Source organism: Puntigrus tetrazona, chromosome 16 (assembly GCF_018831695.1).
Source record: "Puntigrus tetrazona isolate hp1 chromosome 16, ASM1883169v1, whole genome shotgun sequence".
NCBI classification, from domain to species: Eukaryota; Metazoa; Chordata; class Actinopteri; order Cypriniformes; family Cyprinidae; genus Puntigrus; species Puntigrus tetrazona.
In genome coordinates, this window is record NC_056714.1 from 11055949 (window position 1) to 11068602 (window position 12654).

A 12654-nucleotide genomic window follows, 5' to 3' on the forward strand; every position below is an offset into this window, starting at 1 on the left:
AGCTATTACATATTTAAAGTCAGTATTCATGCTAGCGCATATAATATTTATGTTGTCTAGTTATGTGTTCCTGTTGTGTTTATCTTTGCCTACCAGTGATGAACACCAGAGCCTTGAAGCTTAAAATATGTGTCGTTGCAAAATGTGATAGAGAAATGTATAAGAATGAAGCTGTGGGTGAAGGTTAAGTGTTGTGTTCAAAGACAGTGTTCAGCAGACATGCTCGTAGAACTTTTTTTTCTCTATTTGTCACTTAAATCTTTTTACTTGTCGTATTAAAGGCCAAGGAAAATGTAACATGTTTAGCCTTTTAAGAAATGCTGTGGTATCTAGACCTTGATCGGTATATATAAGCACATCCTCCAGCTAAATGTCGCATTGTACCTGATTCAAGCGAATAGCAGCTTTAAGCTTCTCAGATACCACTTCCTGTGGCTGATCCCATATGGTTGCTGAGCCGTTGTTTTGTGATATAGGCCTTACAGGCAGTGATCATTTGATTTGTAACCTAAGGAGAAAGATGATGTTCCAGTATAAAGTATTAAGCTTGTGAAATTAAATTTGGTTATCTTGGATGTCACCTCACTCTTACCTTGACAAAAAGGGAGGTGATCTTCTCTGAGGTGTTGTAGTAACGAGAGATGCTATGGATCATACGTGTGCGTTTATAAGACCAGGAATAGCTTCTACCATGGACACCTACATAAAAATGAACAAAGAACACAGTAATATCACAGAGTGGAATAAACTCTGCATAAAGTACTCTATCTAACCAGTTATGACACACTGCTATAGGTTATTTAGGGCATTATATATGTCCCTGAATGGCACATTTATTTCTGTGATATTACAGCAGTTCTTTTATGCACCAGTTTCGATAGCTGCTAACCAGTGAATATTAATTTTTCTGAGCCAGTCGTATTTTTGCCCAATATATCAATACCTTTTTGCTTGCCCAGTTTTCCTGTTATAAAATTCAAGAAGTGACTGTTCACTTATTGCCCAGTATATATATATTAACCTAACCTAACCTTCTTTTGAAACCCTCCACCTCCCGCAGCTCCACCTGTCTGGACTGCTAATGTTTCCACATTAGTCGCATTTTTACTGTCACTTCCAGGGCTTGATCGGGGTTTTCTCTGGGCCAACAGAGAGGGTTATTTCATAGCTGGCCAGATCAGGCTAAAAGAGTGGTTATGAATAAAGCCAGAGATTCTGTGCGTCTGGAGAGCATCAGAACATCCATATAGTTTATAGCCATACCACCAGCATTAAAAACTTTTAAAATAATTTTGCAGTATCAGCGTATCTTAAAAGCTCAGAGAAATGTGTGTGTATCTACTGGCAGTTGCAATTCACTAATTGACTGCAATGGCAAAAAAGCAGTCTAGCCCACCAAGGCCAACTACACTAATATTGTCATGTCCACTAAAATGCTGAGACTATTCTGAAAAATGAGTATGAAAAAAGTATGATTTTATTTTTATTTTCTGAATATTTCTTTTATTTTTATAATTCAGAATACGCCTTACGGGGTTGCTGTTGTACAGCGGGTCACAGAACTTCTCAAGGGTGTACAGGTACTTCACATTGTCTTTGGCCTCATTTGCGCATCAGTGATTCTGATGTCTAGTTCCGCCAAACCTGGGGAGACAAATAATTTAGGGGGCTGAAAATTAGGCCTAGTTAAACAGCTCAATCAAGGACGTTACTGAACTGAAAATGTGAAAATGAACTGAAAATGAAAAAGGAAACAATATTTTCCTTGTTGTTTCCAAAAATAAATTAAATTCTTAAACAAATTGCCCTCACGTTTATATGGTAAGATAAAATGCCCCAGTCTCCTTCACCAAACATCGAATAATGATATATAAATATAAACCTTCAACTAACCTTAATCAGTTTGGACTTGGCTATAATTAGAACCCCAGCACCGCTTTGACCTCAGGGCTCTTCAGCTGGTCCAGCAGGTAGTTGAAAGCAGGACATGCGTTTCTTCCAGTGATCAAGCTCTGCACGGGACCCAGATCGTCTGCCTCTTTTCTTAGCTGGTCACTCTCTGCAATGACCTTCAGAGCACAAGACAGTGTGGTTGAAAACATATAAACAACCTCACGAAGAAGTAAAAAAATTGACAATTTCACAAGCACACCAACTCATATAATAGATTTAAAACCTGTTCAATCTGTTTGATCCATGTTTTCATGCAGGCTTGATCTTCTCCAGAGCTTCTGTGCTGTGGCCACAGCTGTGTAATCTGAAGGGCCTTTTAATGTTTTCAAGTCAAATGTTTCACATTCTTTGAGGTTCACCTGAAATATCAGACAGTTTTCAGAGATGTTACTTTGGGTCAGAGATATTTTAGCATCCTGAATGTTAAATTACAGATTTAGGCTAAATACAAATGGAGTAATAGTTTTTACTGTGTATTGCAAGCAAGTAGATAAATAAATACACTATACCTATATATATAGTGTATACACTATATACACTATATATATATATATATTATTTTTAAGCTGTAAAGTAGCCTAAATGATGCATTTTGAGGTAATTTCAGGTTACCTGAGTTTACCTGCATTACAATCTTATGACATAGAAATTCAAAGCTAAGTAACTATAACTCCAAATAAAAACACGCAAATATCGTGGTACAATAATATTTGAAAGAATGTGCTTTTAAACTAACCCCACCCCACCCCCAAACTAAAACCCACTTCCCAATACAATATAGGACATCGTAAAATAGGATATCTCGTAAATCCAGAAAAGAAGGATCTTGAAAGCTGAAAGATTGAAGAGAGAGAAAACTAGCTTAGAATTTCCAATATTTCATCTGCCTGACCAAATCTACCATCCTATTCATTTTTGAGCGGCTACAAATCAATATAGCACTACATGGAGTGTGTCAGTGTCTGAATCCTTAAGTGTGTTTATGTTACTGTAGAAGTGTGCCTCTTTCTTTGTCCTTTTGTATTTGTGAGACCTTTTCCTGCAGGCTCTCCTGTGCCCCAGCTAACACAGAGACAAAGCTGTCCAGAGAGCTAATAAAGTCTTGCTTGACAGCCTGAGCCTGGGGCTTGCTAGCTCTCCCAGCCGTGGTTCATCTTCCTCAGAGTGGGGATGAAGATCTCTGACAGCAGCTGCTCCACGCTCTTCAGCAGACCAACACCCGTGGTGTCCAGCATGTTAAAGTTCACATCCTATAAGAGAGCAAACAGAGGACAGGATGATACCATGCACAAGAAGAAGAAAAGAGAAGAAGAAGAAGAAGAAAAACTGTACTAAGACATAGCGGAGCAGGTTTACTCACAGTTTGTTGAGTTAAAACAGTAATGTCAGGATTTATGGCGAACTTGAGCACAACTATTTTTGCTCATGATCCTAATGAATATGCATTTATAGGAGAAAATTTATGTCAGGAGAACATTAAAATACATAATTATTAACGCCATTAAAAAGGATGTCTTAAAGCAGGCAGTAATTTGTGCTACTCTTGGTAGATTTCACTGGTCATTATGCAAATAATCTAGCTGTGTTCTTTAATGTGTGTATTGTCAGGTAATCTCCTTGAATAATTCTCCTCTCCCATTGGTGCTTTCATGGAATAGCGCTCTAACAATCTGGCCTAGTATTGGGAGATACAGACTAAAACTGAAAAAGGTTGTTTTCGTTTTTTTGACACAGTCTGCAGCATTGTTATAAAAATATAATCACAAACTATCAAACTCACACACTTTTTGGCCCCATAAATATCCAAACTGCATTATTTTAACTTGGTCTGCTGAAAAGCTTTAAAAATTAATTGTAGGAAACCAATACATTATCAAATGTATCAAAAAATATGACCAGGCCAAGGAATACTTTACAGGAAAAAAATAGACACAATCCTTATATTGACATGGTTAACGGAGAGAATCTCCTGGAAAAACCTTTTCACACATTCTCTTGATTCTGTTTACCCTGTGGATATTCTCTGATGTGATAGGCTTGGAGGTGTTTGCCCGGGTGAAAAATACACAAATTCCATTGAGGGCCACATCCGTGCCTTCCGTCACAAAGACCTTGGCTTTCTTACTGCGAATCACTGAGGAGGACACGGCTACAAAAAACACAAAGACAAATGGATCTCATTGCACGTATTGTTTGACAGTGACGAGAATTGAACGAGAATCGGCATCAGGAATATTAGCAAAACGTTCAGATAATTACAGCATTACTAATGATTACTATTTTCACAAAAAAGATTGACAGGTTTTACTAACTTGCGTCCACAGGCTCTGTTTCCTGGTAGTATAAAATGAGGTGGTGAAGGCCGTTGGCAGAAAAGAACTGTTCTATTCGTTCAATCTGAAACATCAGTGATAATATTGTTGAATAAAAGCATGAACAATTCCGCAGTGCTTTCCAAAACCAAATTAAGAATGTTAGAAGTGTGTGTGTGGAATATTGTTAACCTGCGTGCCCTCCAGTATCGCATCTTCCACTTCAGCTTTCTCCAGGCCCACACATGAGGACACAATGCTAAGAACATAGTCATGTCTGCTGTCCAGCTGTGCTCTCTTGGCCTCACGCTCTTCCTTCAGCTTTTGCTGTGTTATGAAATACACCCACTTTAGCATGGACATTTGATTATTTTGCACCGACATGCATTGACGCATGAGTCTATTAATGTCAAAATGGATAGGTTTAGCAGGTCGCTCTAGTACCGCAGGAGTGTTTTTAACTACTTGAATTGCTAAAAATGAAACGCCTTCAAACTTTGTTTAATAAAACATTTATACATGTTCTATAATAACTATTAGACCATTAGTTAAAGCTACAGTCAATTACTGGCAGAGATGTTTTCCTCTATTGCTCTTTATTTCCATAATAACCCAACAGAATAAACCCCGAAATGTTTTGCAATATAGTACTGGAAGCTGTGTTGGTGACCGTGAATCTTTTTTTCTCAAAAATATAAATAACTGATGAAAAATATTTTTGAAAACAACTTTCAATTATCTTTCAGAACCTTTAGAGAACTCTTCAAAAATAAAAAAATAATAATAACAGTAATGACTTTTGTAAAACAATTTGAATATATGCTTTAAAATAAATTCCAAACTAATTCAATCTTAATAACTAATATCGGTTTTGGACTTGTACATTTATCATTTATTAGTGTATAGAATCGTCCATGAAGGCTGGAAGTGAAAAACTGAGATTTAATTAATTATTTAATTTAATAGGATGCAATATTATAACAGAATTAGCAAGGTTTTGAGAACTTATGTTCAGTGTATCTCCTATCCTGAAAGATCTATCTCGTCTGTATTGACAGAGATAGAGATTCAGAAACTCTGAGGTAATGAGCTCCTAAAGCGTAATGCCAGATTCTAGAAGATAAATTCTTCAAACGGTGGTACAAGAGGATGTGATGCTGGTCCTTCAAGAAGAATCACTTTCAACTTATCTGTCCATAAAGTCTATAAAAATTAGTCTTCATGTATCTCAAAATAATTTAGTATCCTATTCTTATTAAGTGAGCGGCATTTTCTTTTTTAATTATCCAAGCAAAGTCTCTGGAGACCCCAGCTAGATTGCAATTGACTAAATGGTTACTGATGGTTTCTCACCTAATCCTTTACCTTTGTTCTTAATTATTTTGCAGTTAATGCGTCTACTCCACTTGTTTTTCATACTGCGCTCATTTCATGCCTTAACTTGTCTGCTAACTCTATTATCACATTAGCATTGCAACCATTCGTGGGCTCAAATAGTTTTCAGCTTTTAGTTTGAGTTAAATCTCTTTTTTGGCTCATATTATTATTATTATTATTGTTGTTCATATTTATTCATACAAAGAGAAGAACTCAAGAACCATCTAATAATTACATCAATAAAATAAATCGCCCGAGTATCCTCTTCGTTTCTAAATCTGACCAGTTCTAAGTACTAAACAGTTTGAAGAACAACAGCAACAACAAAACACTTCATTTAGGAGGTAGTCGTGCAAACAAATCAGCATCAGAACACAGTCATACATACTTTAAAAGCAGCGATCTGACTGTTCGAGATTATCGATGACTGCACTTCAGGCTTACATCTTCCAGGCTTCTTTTCATGCATGTCATCCATGAGATCTTATGTGCAGAGTTTCAGTCCCAACCCACATAACCAAAATAAGTGTATATCCAAGTGTAGAATAAAATCGAGTAAAAGTTTTGATTAGACTTTCTCCAAGTGAGAAAATGGTCGTCGAGACTGCACTCTAATCATCTGTCAACTGACCATCACAGCAGCGTTGTATCCCTACTTTTCTCATGACAGTAAAAGCTGAAATGCTTTATGGTCCTTGTACAGAATAAAGAAAGACAACTGAACAAAAAGCGTAAATGGGCAGAGCAGGCTGGGCCCCTCGTCAAAGCAGTGAGAGACAGTAAAAGTTGCTTGGCTGGGGTGCTAGAGTAACACTGTAAAAAACAAAAATGAGCCAATAAACCAAGAACCATTTTGTGGGCCGGATACAGATGAACAAAAAAAAAAAAACGTTTGTTTCTGATGATTGAAGCAATGTTCATTCCAGGGCATTTATTCTGTTCTGATGCAATATAGATTTCATTTATACAAATAAATAAATAAATAATACATTGGGTCACACTTTAAATTGAGTGGCCTTGACTACTATGTACTTATATTTAAAAATTGGGTTTGGGACAGGTTTGCTGGTATGGGTAGGTTTAGAGTGTGTTAAACTGATATAATCGAGTCTAATTATAAATGTAATTATAGAAATTAATTTCAGACCTAATTACATATAGGTATAATGTAAGTGTAAGTACAATGTAAAAACATGTATGTACATAATAAATGCATTGTACCAAATTATTAATTTAAATGTAATTACATGGTAGAAAGGCCAACTAATATAAGGTAGGACCAAACATTGGTATCAAACCAAATACACGTCAATAATCAGAAACCTATGAATAAGAAACGTGTATAATCCTGTATCCTAGCACAAACAGACAGACACACATATAGATAGATAGATAGATAGATAGATAGATAGTTTTTAACATTGAAAATATTCCCAAACAAAGCCACAGTACAGCCAGTACAGTACAGAAACATTTTGGAAATATTTTGGTTATTTAAAGTCAGTCATAAAGATAGTGAAATTTCCTAATTAATAACTTAAATTAAATTCCTTTATCGTTAATCCTTGCTTCCAAAAAATAATAAATAATAATAAAAAGTCTGTGTCTATTTCAGGTACATAACATGAGAGACATAGGTAAGAAACAAAAAGATAATCACGTCAGTGTGGAGACTAGTATTGAATTATCAATAGCAATTTCTTGTTGATGAACCAAGCTATTCTAGTCTATGCTATTTACAAGCTGATTATGAACAAAAAACGTCACCAAACATTATCAGAAAGGTGCCTGCATATATAAATCACAATAAGCAAAGTCCTAATTTTATAACAAAATTCAAGTCATGAACATCATTTTGATGCTCGTAAGATATTAATATGCAGCAAATTAAGAGTTTGTTGAGTCAAAAGTGACAGATTAATACCGATTTAATAATTTAATAAAAGTGTGAACATTGTCAACAGAATCTAAGAAGAAAACATTTTAGTCAGTATCGCACCCGATAAATAGTAGTTGAACAAATGTTGGATATTCGGTTATATTCTCTGATACAACAATAATCCGATATCAAATAAAGCACCTCATATATTCTCTAATATATCATCAATTAGGTCTCAATTTGATTCATAAATGTGTTCATATACAAGTTTAAGTGCTTCGGGTGACATATGAGGCCAGGAGAGAGATAAATAACCAGCATTCAGCCCATTTAATCTCCCCTAGCACCTACTGTCCCTGTGCTGTTCTCATCCACCACAACTCTTCAGCTGTAAAGGTGGCAGGTGAGAGCTCAGCTTAGCACTGAATTTTTCATGCATTTTGTCCGGCAGTGGTGAGCTTGCTTTGAATTCAATTCAAGTCTGACACCACCTATTAGATGTTTCACTTATTGGACAGAATCGGTATTTCAGGGGCTAGAAGTCATACATATGAAATCCACAGATTAAGCATTGACAGCTGTTGCTTATTATTTCATATATATATAAGCATGATATAATCATAATTATATGCTAATTAACTGGCAGATGTGGCATGCATACGCCAGCATTTTCATATGTGAAAACACATCACTTTTTATTCCACGATCTGTTTTTGCAGTGCTGTTGTGTTAGTATAATGGCAGCATGATGGCCAGTAACAGAAATCTTATATAAGCCTATTTCTTTTTCAAAGATTTTTCTTTTAAATTAAATAAAATAAATGTATAATTAGCATATATGAAACACTACTGAGCTGGCACACTAAATTGAATTCAATGCATTTTATTCTACTGGCCCATTCACTTTTTTGTTCACAAAAAAATATATGAAATATCACACATATTCACAGCTAATAATATGCTTCATCAACAAAACTAAGATCATGAAAGATTAGCGCACTATATTTCACGGTGCAAATCAAAAGAAATGCCAAAAGAAACAGAAGACAAAAATAAAATAGCCAAATTATGGAAATGGTATTTAAATCTCAAATAAGTTGAACAAAGATTACACCATGTTTTAAAATTCGCACAAAATAGCTTTCATGTCATTGCTAGTAACTGCTAAATTTTTCATCAGGGAATAATGACATGCTGTAATGCTCAAAGAATGACATGAAAGAGCACAAATTTGCAGCAGATTTTAACTTTTGCAAGGCTACGGTCTTAAACTTCTTTAAGCTCGTTTAGATAACGTATTTTTTAAATAATATTTTACTTGTTTAGTCTTAATATAATTTAGTTCATCTGACATTTGTCCAAACAAAATAAAGCTATTAATGATGTCATTTTACATTTAAGAAATACGAATTATCATCGTTTTTTTTCTTTTTGTGCCAAAGTATTTATTTCTTTCATTTGCTTTATTTATTAATGCATATAAAGGTATTCATATAGCAAACAGGTATTTTGTTTTTTATATAGTTTTTAACTCACAGATAAATACATAATAATTTGAGGGTTCTGTCATGTGTGCTCTAAGCAATATGGCTTTAATAGCAATTGTTTCAAGATCATTTGTTGTTTGTAATGATCTGACTTTCAGCCACAAGGACTGTTCCTAAATACAAGATGTTTTCATTAAAGCTTGTACAATGACAACATAGAAATATGTTCGAAACAGGTAACAGACTTGTGTCATAGAAAGCTGTCGATGACAATAGGGAAAGGTGAAGATTTATAGCTAATGTAAAGTCAGTTACAGCAAACAGGGATCATCACTGGGCAAAGCAGAGCATACATACTACTGAGCCTGCAAGCTGCCACGGGGAGTGAGCCAGCCAGCGTGGGAATGACAGATCGCAAGCTCTCGCCGCGCCTGCAAACACCGGAAATAGATAAGGCCTGAATGTATTACCGCCAGCAACTAGTCGACAAGACACAATAAAGATACCTAGTGTGAAGAAGATTTTCCAGATTTAACAGAAACATTCCTCCCGACAAATATGACAGTTCATGTCAACACAGAGGCAGATTCAGAGTAAATAGCAACTACATCAGAATCATTTCAATTTTTGCTGATGGGTCACCTGAACGTATTAGCGTAGCGCCGCACAAGACAAGTCGGTCTGATACCTGTAATCACTCGAAGATTACCAAGAGATCACGCTTTCCAGAGAATTATTGATGCTTAAAACACATTGCTACTAATAGTAAATATGGTCGAAACAAAAATTGCCACTAAATTAAATTAAACAGAACAATGAATATTTTCCTTTATGAAAAATGCTGATAACCTCATTAAGTAGTATTATCGTTTGCAATATGCTTTTGTTTTCAGTGTTTTTCGAGTTAAGTATCACGTGTTCGTAAAAAGAGAAAATAATAATTGAGCAACACAGCTCTAAATAGAATTGTTTGTTGGATCTGAAACAGACTGCAGATATATCTTATTGACAGTGCAACCGCAGTTAGCAAGCCCGGTTTGCCTCAGTTTGAAAGTCGGTATTAGCAGCATTTGGCGCGTCGCGTCGAACATTTCCAGCTTGGCTCAAATGCCGCATGAGATCATAGAAGCCGCGCGGGCACGTTAAACGCTCGTCGGCGTTTCAAATAGCTTCATTGCGCTCGTCTTCTTCATCTTCCGGTACTACTTCACCAGCCGGGGTAGTCACCAGAAGATGTTCGATATCTTCAGATATCAACAGGTGCAATGGACCATTGTTGTTGGTTACACAGACAGAGTGCTGTGCCTCGAAGGATGAAGAAATGCTTACACTTCCTCCTGTCTACCTTATTCACGTCAGACAACGGCGTCGCCATTCATTGCGCATGCAGAAGCGAGGGGATCCTCAGCATGACCGCTCACGCCTGTTGAATCGAACAGCAGGCTCATGAATGTGAATGAACCGTAGCTGCAGATAGAAATTCACCTGCCATTACCTAAATAGACAGGATTTGTATTATTGACAGTTGTATTTCGCGAGGCGCCAACTATTCGCAATGAATTCACGAATAAATGTATTGTCAAGACGCCAGGGCTTATGCCACATTGGGTGTTTGGGGGTGGTTAATTAATGCATACAGTTAGAAGTGCCGTTGGTTGCCAGATTGCTAGCAGGCTCAGCTCTGAAAAAGACTCATTATTTTTCATATATGGCACATTGTTCATATTTATAATCGTAGTGATCGCGCATTTCAAATGTTATATTTGTATACAGTCCGCAGTGCAATTAAATAATGATTTAAAGGCAAGGCTCTCCCAGAGCTATAATCATTACGTATTACATCAGAGCCTTCTTTTTACACCGATTAATTGTAAATGTAGTAAACGAGACATTACATTGCTTTAGATAGTGAAAGTTTGGTTATCTTCATCAATGAGCACTGTGCATTTTCGAGTAGTTAGCTAAAGCCCTTTATTACTCATTGCTTCGAGTTATCGCCGCTTTCTATATTAATTACTAAAAGTTGTTTAACTTGCTATGGTATCATAGCTTTACGAGGTCACAAAGGATTAAAGATGCTTTCATTACGATCTCTAGAAAACTATTTCCAAGGTTTGCATTTAAAAGCAGTTAAAGCCGTCAGCGATTACCGTGGTTATGACCTAAACAGATCTTCTCATTACAGCGGCTTGTATAACAAGAGTCTTCATGCAGCGGATTCGTAGTCTGTCGAGCGACACGTTATTTTCTTACTACGACAGGCAGCACTAGTACCAGTTATTCACAGCAATAATTGCCGTAGGTTCATTAACAGTTTTCTGCAGTCTAACGTTATTAAGCGCAGAACAGTGATCAAATTCATCGCTTTCTGGGCAAGTTCTCAGGCCACCGGGTACACCGTAAACATCAAAGGCAATCGGTATTTTTCGCGAAATCTGCTGTGTCTCGTGTACACGCCGGGGCCGATATACTAGTTTTCTCGCCAATTGGGGATATGCTGGTTCACAGATTTCCAAACCTTCGAATACCGAAATAGCTGAGCCGCGTTGTTCTGGTTTTCTTCGCTTTTCACACCACGGCCAGAAGAAATGATTCTCAGGTTGTCGCGAAGAAGATGCATCGCCTCTTCCCCGTAGACAGTACGAGATTCAGCTACATCATTGGCTCAGCACGCAGTATGAACGGCACAAATCGGTCAGAAGTACGGACGCCCCATTTACCAATAGTTTGCTCGCCAGTCGTCGTCTTCGGCGTTCATTAGCAGGGTGTTGCCAATACCGTATGAAATCGCGCCAGTCGAGACATACTTCCGAAGAGTGTTACAACGCATAAACATTTGCAAATTGCGTCGCGAGGCGACAGCTCTTTCCAAATAAACATATTCACAGCATGCTTAGCCATATATCCACTTCGGCAGAAATATTCGACAAAAATGATGTTCGTTGATGAATCGAACGCACCGTGAATATAACGACCAAACAAATAAACAAAATCAAATCAGGTTGTAACAAAACAAACCGCCGCATTAGTCATCACCTGAATGACGGCGCGAAGGAAATATTATATTGTACAATGTATTTTATTATTTAGCGAATATCGCGCTATTTGTTATTGGTTATCTCGTATTGTCTTTTAAGCATTATTTCATGCTGGCTTCCCCAACAGAACAAAGTCATTACTCCTACTTAAATATTCGAAGCATACGTAGCTTATCGTCCCAGGTCATTTGGAAAAATAAATACAGCAAATTATATATTTGGAATTAAAAAATGCGGGCAGCCGCATTTCCGACTTTGTTATCGATCGCTGGCTTATGTAAAGCCAAGAGCGAGTTACGATCACTTGTTAAGACTGCCATTTTAAATAACATCAACATAAAAATCGCTAAGACGCATTTTTCAAAATTATTAAGTAGCATTTTAACACAAGTGCTTATCGTTGTACATCATGAAGTTAAATCTCAGTAGCAGATGACGATACAGACATAGCAATTTCAGACAGCACTGCAGTCAGCGTGCACAGTTTACGCGTTAGCTTCTAAGATTTCACAAACGTTTAAAACAACATCCAAAAAGAAAGAAAGACGAATAGGTTACGTATTTGAGTCCCGAGTGACGTTTCATTATTGAGATCACAGCTCGTGCGT

General features: G+C 36.7%; 2 pseudogenes; one reads left to right on the forward strand and one right to left on the reverse strand.

Annotated features, from left to right (window-relative positions):
* Window positions 1–4649, reverse strand: part of LOC122360816 — an 81491-nt pseudogene extending 76842 nt beyond the window's left edge.
* Window positions 4650–11622: 6973 nt separating this feature from the next.
* LOC122360817 overlaps window positions 11623–12654 on the forward strand; it is a 92216-nt pseudogene continuing 91184 nt past the window's right edge.